This window comes from Sinohyriopsis cumingii, unplaced genomic scaffold (genome assembly GCF_028554795.1).
Source record: "Sinohyriopsis cumingii isolate HCF-2022 unplaced genomic scaffold, ASM2855479v2 utg001070l, whole genome shotgun sequence".
NCBI lineage: Eukaryota > Metazoa > Mollusca > Bivalvia > Unionida > Unionidae > Sinohyriopsis > Sinohyriopsis cumingii.
Window position 1 is genome coordinate 29,316 of NW_028315957.1, and position 10,071 is coordinate 39,386.

A 10,071-nucleotide genomic window follows, 5' to 3' on the forward strand; every position below is an offset into this window, starting at 1 on the left:
ACTTCTTCATGATAATCTACAAAATCTTTTAACCACGAATGTGGAGATACGCCGACAAACGGAGGTGGCTGACCGTGATCGCCGCACATTATAACTGCGGTGTCAGGAAATCGATTTATCATTGATAGCAAATTTATAGAAACATAAGCCAGCATTGAAAATCTTAGATGTGTGTATTGAGGCGATTCTCCGTCGATATAACTTACAATTGTGCCCAATTTTTTCCCGTCGGACAAGTAAGCATCCTCCCGATTACAAAATATATTTCTCGCAACGGCATCAGCAATTATAAAATCCAATTCAGCATCATCGATAATCAGTCGCGAGTGATGTAGTTTATGATCATATGCACCACCTTGAGTAAATTTACCGATTATTCTTCGTCCGAGATCTTTTGCTATTTTTTTCACTATTGCTAAGTTTGATCTGGAGAACTTGAGGAACCTCACCGATAATGACATCCATGGGAGTATTTGGACTCTCTCGTGCATACTCGCTAATAACTTCATCGAGACTGATACGCTCCGGTGTTGGTAACCAAGCTGAAGTCTGCGGTCGATATGATATGATTGCTTCACTGACAGTCAACGATACCAGTATTCGGCTGTCAAGCATATATCGCAATAACACTAATGGTACTCAGCGCTTTTCACTGAAGTGTCTGCCAAACCAAACATAACAGCACGGATGAAGTCTCGTAGCGAATTCAAACGAAGTCACACGAGCAAATCCTGTCAAATCAAAGTCGGGTAAAGGACCGTTTATAGCAACTCGTGTCATCGAGTTCGTGGGATGTCCAAATCGCTTAAAGTATTCGCGACACTCGCCCATCCCGAGAAAGCTTCCCGGATAACACGCGATGATATCACGGAAATCATATCCCGGTAGTCATACTGGGTATTCCACAGCCCGCCATGTCCATACTCGACACAACTTAATTGTATATCCGAGAGAAACTGACTTCGGGTTGGTCTCCATGAATTTCTTTCTCTTGCAGCGTGAGCGGCAAAACTCGGAATTGTAAAACAATTAACCAGTAACTGCTCAGTGTTTTCTGAATATTTCTCTGCGAGTTTTTTCATTTGTTGTTGCAACGACTCCGTCCGGTATAATTCACCGTTGGGTTTTACAAATTGATCATACTCGGAATCTTCGGAGCTTTTAAACAACCACATCGACACAGGGTCGGTTTTGCTTATCTGTTTGATAGCATCAAATATATTTCCCGAATAATATTTCACAACACGATCCCGCGGAAATATCGTAACTGCGTTAGTCCAAGCATGAGCGTTATGATCAATGATATTTATTGGAGCCCCGTATCGATTATATTTTGATTTGTATAATGCTTCCTTTGTTATCGTTGTTACGGTTATGGGGAATCTTAATGCGCTTTCTAGCTTGGCGACATCGTTTATTGATGCTCCTGTGTGTTTGACCCGCTCAGCCCACGCTATTATTTTGGACTGTCTTAACGCAGTCAGACCGTTTCCCCGCATCGCATTTTTAAAATGTTCCATTACTCGCTCGGCTACACAATTCAGCGCCAACGACGTTCTCATCTCGGTGAGTTTATCAATTTTTGGTTTTTTTATTGGATAGATTCCATAAATGACTGCGGTCACAGGATACGCTCGAGTGTAATATGGTTTATCAATCCAGGTCAGCATTCCTGGTTTGGAATCTTTACTTACCAGAATGGTTTTTCCATTATCAAGAACAGGGTTGAGTTTGTCACGGATAATCCATATATCAGAATCTGCTTGCACAATAAATTTTATTCTGAAAACATATTTCCAACCACCCTCATCAGCGGTGAGATAATCAATAATTGTTTTTGCTCGTGCATCATTCATTGTAGCATCGATGACTTTGTCAACGACATTGGCAAAATCGTCGCGGATAATTCTAAGTGACGACCACACGTGAGATGCACCGTCGTCGCGGAATTCTTTTTTGGCATTCCTGATAATATCAAACAGATCAGTCAGGGCCCGCCTCCGCGAGTCAGGGGTTAGTCTGTCAAGATTGAATCTCCCGGCGCCAACTGCAGATAACCTCGAAATCCCCTCCATACTATATTTAAGACAAATATTTAAATAAGAAATATTATGTATACAAATGAATCATTGCAAGTGGTTAAAAGTTGGATCTGTAACCGTCTGTAATAAGTCCTGCAGGAAGGAATTCTGCGGTGAACACCAACAAAGCATCAAACGAGGAAGCACAGGACCTATACCATGCCTGCGGTGTGGTATTGGGGTTGGAGGTAAAACGCAGTTATGTGCGGGTTGCGCAGGAGTGCGATACCGTGAACTCAAGCGATATTACAATAAAAAAAAATAATGGAGATGCACTGAAATCCGAGCGTGATTATATAACTAAGTTTTCAGACAAATTATAAATTAGACAAATATATTACTATATAAATGAGCCAAGAATTTGTTCCACATCCAACCATTAAAAATTACGAAGCATCTCGCGTGGGAATAGTCAGACATTGCAGATTGAAAAAACCTGTTGGTGTTGTTAATAATTCTGGTTATTTGCTGTTTACTGCAGGGAAAAAGAGGTATCTTTGTCATCGTTTCGTGTTTGAGGTATTTAACGGAGTGATCGAAGACGGTCTTGTAATTGATCACATTGATGGACAGAAACTTTATAACTCTCTTCAAAATTTACAAGCCATCACGCAGAGTGAAAATTCTACACGAGGTGGCACTGGTAAATTTGTAAAAATTCCCAGAGCTGTCAGATCTTTCAACATAAGTACCTGTGAAGAAAAAATATTTCACTCAATGAACTCAGCTGCCAAGTATTTCGGTATTAACTCCCGTTCGGTACGATGTGTGGCAGATAAAGTGACCAAATCAGCTCTGTCAAAAAAATATAATAATCAGAAAATTGTTTTTCATTATCACTAAAATCCTCGGATTTTCAAACGGAGATAACTCCGTTAGGCACATCTTATGCAATTAGTTCCCTCCCTTTGTGCAATACTCCTTGAGATGTCATTGTGGGTAAATTTATCCAGCGCGACTTAGCGGTATACAATTATTATTTATAACACTTCTGCGTTCACGGGTATTTTTCAATTCAGAACTTAAATTCAATTCAGAATTTGTTAACTGTCTGTTACCACTACAGAGGTAAATCGTTTACAGGTAACACAACGAACAGACGGTTTTCTGTGTACAAGGAAGTAAATAACTTCCCTTTATTCCTTAACAAAGTCAAGAATGATTTTATCCTTGACAAAGGCGTAATTGTCTATTTATCTTTTTTTGGCGGATAAAATCTTTATTTTATACACTTGTTCGGGGTTATGGTTCATCTGTATTTTCCACATGATCATATTTAAGAAAAAAACAAATAAAACATTTTAAACAAGTCACGCCCGTGAGCTATTTTTGAGCTTCCAAGTATCAGTCGGTTTATTTACGATACAATCCTATTAGAAGACGGAGTTTTCGAAGTTCAACAGCAATCAATACCATCCCGTCATATCCGCCCATGGCTGATGCTTTTTGCATCCATCCAGGGGTTGATTTTCGGGATGGTATTGTCCCGCTGTTGAGTGTAGAAAATGACTCCGTTAGGATAAGTCGTCTTACTATATGTTGTGCTGTCCTTAGTTACTACTACATGTCTACAATACTACTGTAAGCTTGCTAAAATGCGGTGGCAATTTAGAAGCTTTACAGATGTAAATACTACATGTTGTGTGTTGTCCCTATATGAACCTTGCTAGCATATCATCAGGTAAGATGGGGGTACAATACGGGGAATGTCTCGTCTCTCGCAAACACACCCTCTGGGCTCTCTAGACTGTTATTTGACAAGTTAGGGGTTCACATGGGGGTCGTGTTTCTGCTCCTGAGTTTGGTAGGATGTTATAAGACACCCTAGATGCTCAAAGGAGATGTGGTGTCTATTTTTGTTTCTTTTAAATTCATAATATTTATATATATATGAATTACGAAAATATCAATAATGTGATTGATGCTATTAAAAAATTAGAAGAACAAGGATTTAATTTATCACTAAATCCTGAAACAATTATGTCCGATTTTGAATCATTGCATGAAGCTAAACGCGCATGGAGTTATATTCTTCCTGCTCAATATCGATTCATAAAAAAATTCAAAATAATTTATATAAATCGCTGGTCACAGTAGAAGAAGAAGCACAAATAAATGAATTTATTTCACTATCTCATGCAATTGAAAAGATTAGGTTGGCATTGGCAGCCGAGTATGAAACAAAAATGATAATAAATACTCGCGTTAGAAAATTGAAACATTGTATGTCCCTTGATTTCATCAAGGACAAAGTCAATGACGAAGTCAACGCTGATTTCATCAATGATGAAATCAAGGAAGTAAATACCTCCCGTTGACAAAGTCAAGGATGAAATCAGGTACATGGAAATGAAATCGAAAGTAAACAAAAAGTAATATATTTTTTTTACTTCCCCTTGACAAAGTCAAGGATGAAATCAAGGTGACAAAGTCAAGGATTTTATCAAGATGACAACAAAGTCCCGGGACAACAAAATCAAGATGACGAAATCAAGGTGATTAGTCGGTTGGGTTCAATGCAGGAGTGTGCATAATTGAGAATTTGATCTCTGTCACATACTATTGCGGTAATATGCTCGCGTCTGAGATTATCCAACTGTTGCTGTGTTAGCAAGAAATCTTCTTCTCCGTATTCATCAATGAGCAATTTAACGTTAATTTCTTCTTATGCAAATGCAGCCTTGACTGCTTCCTCGAGTGCTTGTTTGTTATACACGAAAACATCTGTGTGGTGGTACATATTTAAGATTTATATAAATCTAATGTATAGATTTATCGATCTAAATACGTGTATATACTCGAGGATTTGATGTATATCGCAATGTGCGATCACAACATGATCTTTTATCAATACTTGCAGTTGTGCATCAGTCAGTATAAAATCGTCATGACCGTATATATCAACAATTATTTTTTCCGGGGTAACTTTTCCGGTTTTGACAGCGCTATCAAGAAGTTCTTTATTATGTATGAAACATTCACGCGGTGATACATTATATGATACTTGCTTGATTAATTGTGAAATCGTGAACGATTTTCAATCCTAAAAATCTTCGATTTTCAATATATTTTTTTATTGTTTAAAATAATTTACTGAAATATTTTTGATGTTGACGGTGACATTACTGCTATCGTCGTCAGTGACATCACTGCTATCACTGCTATCATCAATGAAATCATCATCACATTTTTTCTTCAAGGACATTATTATAATATAATATTATTAATTGGAAATCGTTTTACGATGAAAGTCCCGAAAATCGAAGATTTTTAGGACTTGGAAATCCTAGGATTTCACAAGGAGACTAATATGTAGTATTTCATTTCGCAAATCAAGGGGATTCCCACGCTGGTCTGTCAGCGTGAAATTTATTCTGGTCAGCCATGGATTATGACATCGCAGATAGACTGGATTGATCGGCTCTTGCACAATCAGAAATCCAGGTGGTTCTTTCGGAGTATATGAATAAAGAATAAATCCTTGCTGGGCTTGATTTGATACTGTCGTGTCTGTGCTGTAACTGCCATCGATGACACACACAAGATTGACCGCGACCGCTGAAGTTATATTTACGATGCCCGGGGATACATGACGGCCCTGCCCTTCGGTGTTATTGTTATGTCTGAGGATAGTTGGCTCCGGTAGTGTTTATCTGTACACGGCAAGTATGTCATCGAAGGATTCATTGATGAGGTCGGTGACGGATTTTCTTAGCTCGGGCACGTTGTATCCGGGAAATTTGTAATTCGGCAGCGTAGCTTCTGTCAGCGAGTGATCTGTTAGAAATCTTTGCTTATTGTGAATAAATGTGCCATCAGGGTGATCAATTATTCCCCGAATTACTCGCTGGTTAATATATTCCATGTCTGCGGCAAGCTGATTTAATATTTCAATCCGCGCAATAGTTTCGCTGCATGAACTTGTTATATAGAAAAGATGTTCTTGGAAGAACCGCCGTAGCTCCGCTAGTAGTATTTTATGTAGCTCCTTAATATTTTCAAAATATTTAATAATCTCGCGTAGTTGAAGAATATTTCCACTGGAATAATCTCCTTTACGAGAAAGAAAATTCCACCAAATATTGTCCGCACTACTGTAGAGGGAAAACACGACATCCGACGTTGCGTAGTATTTTTTTAAAATATTCAGATGTCGTCCGTGCATTGTTTGAACATCGTGATATGATTGTTTGTCGGTGATATAATCAGATTTTTTAGGTTCAGGTGGACTTGGTATTTCAGGCGGTTTTGATTCAGGCCATCCTAGCACTATTCTGATTGAACTATTATATATATCCACGGCGTAGTCTGGGGTGTTTATTTCGATCGCGGACGACAGCGTTGGCTCATGAACAGTTAATGCTATTTTGGATTCCTTCCCGGTGATATTTTTTATTCGACGTTGTAATTCCTCATTAATTTCTTCAATTTGATAAGACCCGGTTGGTAACACAATGACGTTCCAGTCTGGGGTGCCATCGGATTTATTTTTATATGCAAACACAAACGAATTATTTGCTGCTAATTTACCAAATGATTTCTCTCTGATATTGGGCCACCTGTGATATACTCGTAATTGTGCTAACGGGATTTCGCTTACTGGAATCGCAGTTGGAAAATTAATACTGAATTCTGGCTTAGTTGAGGTTACTGTTAACAGAGATGTTCGCGCCGGGCTTGTATTTGCGACTGTCTGCTGAAGTAATTCCGTCATTATTTATCTGCTGTCGTTTCAAATCGAAGTTCTTTGTGTAATCGTTGTACACCCCTGCCATTTGCACAAATTCGAAATCTGATATTGTTGTATCGTCAAGGCTGGATGATATCAACGACGACAATTTCGCGCTGTTTAACTTTTCATATTCGTGCAATTTTGTTAGCGCACACGAGGACATTTTTTTCGCAATGATATTAGCAACTCCTTCAATCGTCGCTGATGTTGAAATTGTGATTGTAATCGCGATTGCAGTTGTCACTGGTGTCAGCGCTGATAATAGCACCCCAGTAGATGCAACTACCGCGGATACCGAATACGCTATTGTGTCTAACATAGTTACACGCCGTTTGTATTTTTTTATCTTTGTTGCGCATTTGTCAATGGTGGTTTTTAACTCTGAATGCCATTCGCGTACTTGATCATATCTATATTGCTGCGCATCTAATGTTGTCGTTGATGCTGACTTCAAAACTCTTCGTGTTTTTGATTCCATTTTATTATTTTACGCAGTAACCAACTGAGGCGTTTCAGCTACAAATTCCAAACACCACCAGTAAGATGTTGCGGTTAATTTCTTGTCGGCGGCTTCCAGTATAAATATTTCTTCGGTTTCCTTGTTTAATATGATAGTCATAACCGCGGAATACTTATCGGTGGAATGTCTCCAGGGATATGTTGTGAAGATTTCAAATTTAGCGGCACTGAACACAGACAGTCTATACACGCCAGGGGCTGTTGCTGTATATTTGATAGTATTATTTTGTTTGGACCATGTTGCGAATCCCGATGACACCCTGTATACTATGTTGGTGATATGCCCGGGAGTAACTCCAGTGGGGACTTTAATCAAACTGGTTTTGCTAACGATCTCAGGAATTCCACTTACGATATCCTGCTGTGTTTGTTTGATCGTGTCAGCGTTGGTCTTGATATCAGAAAGTTTTATGTCGATGACCGGAGGAGTTCCAAAGAACTTATCCGTGGCATCATCAGTTTTTTGAAAGTTTCTTCGAAGTCTTGTGAACGAGTTTACCTGAACATCATACTCTGCCCGCAACGTGGTTAGTTTACCGTCAACGGCGCTAGCGCTTGCGTCAACATAGTGTTTGTTTGCGGCATCTTCCGGGGATGTTGGATCTCTTAAAACCACTATTTTGTTGCCGTTCATGCTGAGTTCACCTGTCATTGTATCACCGGTCTTCGCTACACGTTCCCCTGCAGCTTTTTGTGTGTCATCTCGAAGCGCCGCGATTGATATCAGCGAATCTCTGATTTTTCCGCTGTCGGTGAACACAGGGATGTTACCCGGAGTGGCTCCAATAACCCTACGAATTATTTCATGCCATTCGATATCGCTGGTTTTTAGTTTTCCGTGCCGGTCGTGAAAAATAACAACCTCATCTGGGTCTATCCCGGTCAGACTTAAAAGATTATCGATTTCATCTTTGGTCGCATATTTTGATAAATCCACATCGGCGCGTTTTTTTTTGTTTTTGTTTCGAGAAGAGATCTTCCGTAAATATCAACCATTATTTGATAGGAATCTGTTTAAATCGACCCATGGTATACTCGTGCACGATTTTGTGAGGAGAAATCTTTGATTTCGAGATCGCGTCAAGAACATTTAATACTTCACGGCCACATATCGGAGGATCGGTCAGTGTTTGTGTTGGTAACGTTGAATACCAAACTTTCCCTGTCAGGGGAATGTTTTTTGTATATCGAAGAAATTCAACTGGTGGTGCTAACCCATACGAATCAAAACAGATAATTCCACGTGGATCGATCGCGTAAGCAACCCAGTGAGTTCCTGGACCGTTGCTGTTATCAAGATTAATAATTCCGGTTTCTGGACTGCGTGGTTGTTGTGGTAATTGATCTCGCATAAAGACACCTCTGAATTTTTTTATATTTAATTGTTTAACAGCATCAAGCAAATCAAAATTTGACATTGGTGTGAAAACACTTAGAACCGTTTTGGGTACCATGATGGCGGAGTTCCTGGGAGTCTTAGCCCTCGTCCCTTTTTTTGCATCCTTTTCCTGTGGCTTTCTTTAGTGCCATTCCAGCAGCGGTTCCAACTGCTTTTAACGCAGCGGCTTTAGCGACTGCAGGGGCAGCAGCAGCTATCAACGCTGGTATTGCTGCGAGAAGTGGAAATATACCACCGGTTTTAACCATATCTTTGACCGCGTCTGGAGAGAAATCAAGTCGAACTCCAGTTGCTGCTTGTTTTGCTTTACTGAAATGTTTTAGTTGGGTTTTAGTCAACGATAACTTGTTTGGACCGCCAGTAATCTGATCATTATGACCGCGATTGCTCTGTACTTAGCTATAGCTCCTACGTCTCTATTCACGGTAGCCCGAAAGTGTATATCAACGACATACTGTCTGGTTAAATCAAGATGCTCTAACGAGAAGTAATAGATTGGATAATGGATAAGATTGGATAAGATCCAATTGTGATACTTGCACACCAGTATCGATATTTAGATCAGGCGCTAGATACTTTGTCAATCGTTGATATGCACGTGCAACATGATTATTACCAAAATCTAACAATATGTTCTCAAACGGTTCTTGATGTCCGTTTATTCTCAGAGAAACGTCAGTGATAGCAAGTTGATCAAATATCATATGCGAACGTGTTTCATTACCCACTCGTGCAACATCCTGAAGAGCAATGAAAATATGTCTCGGCGCGGCAACCCCCTGCTGTGATGCTATATGCCATGTGAATAAACCGTTATTGGTACTTTGAGCACTGTCTGTGGTTGTTGTAAGCCACGATAACAACACTTTGCCACTTTGATCCATAAAAGAAAGCAGTCGCTGTTCTTCAGTAATTGCAGGAGTCATTACTGGCATCCACAGTGATAGTTTTGTTATGTTTACCTTACCAGCGTCACCTAGAGGTCGCCATATAGCATCATTGTCGTTGGCTTTTCTAACAAGCACGACCGTATGTTTTGCTCCAAAAATTACCTTTCTGACATCTCTGCAAAATCCAAAGATGTGCGACAGCGGAATGGCACATGAAAAATTTCTACGATTACCTTTCAACATTTGTCTACGTGCAGCGAAACCTAAATTAAATTCTGCATTAGCACCGTGAACAACCGGATTCACATCAACGTCAGCTGCGTTGGCAAAGTTTCTTGGTCGTCTAATATTGTACTGATCACTGTTAGGAAAATTAGAAGTATCCTTGGCAAACATCATTGATGGACCAGCTGATCTTGTATAATCATCAGAATATCTTGCTAGACCAAT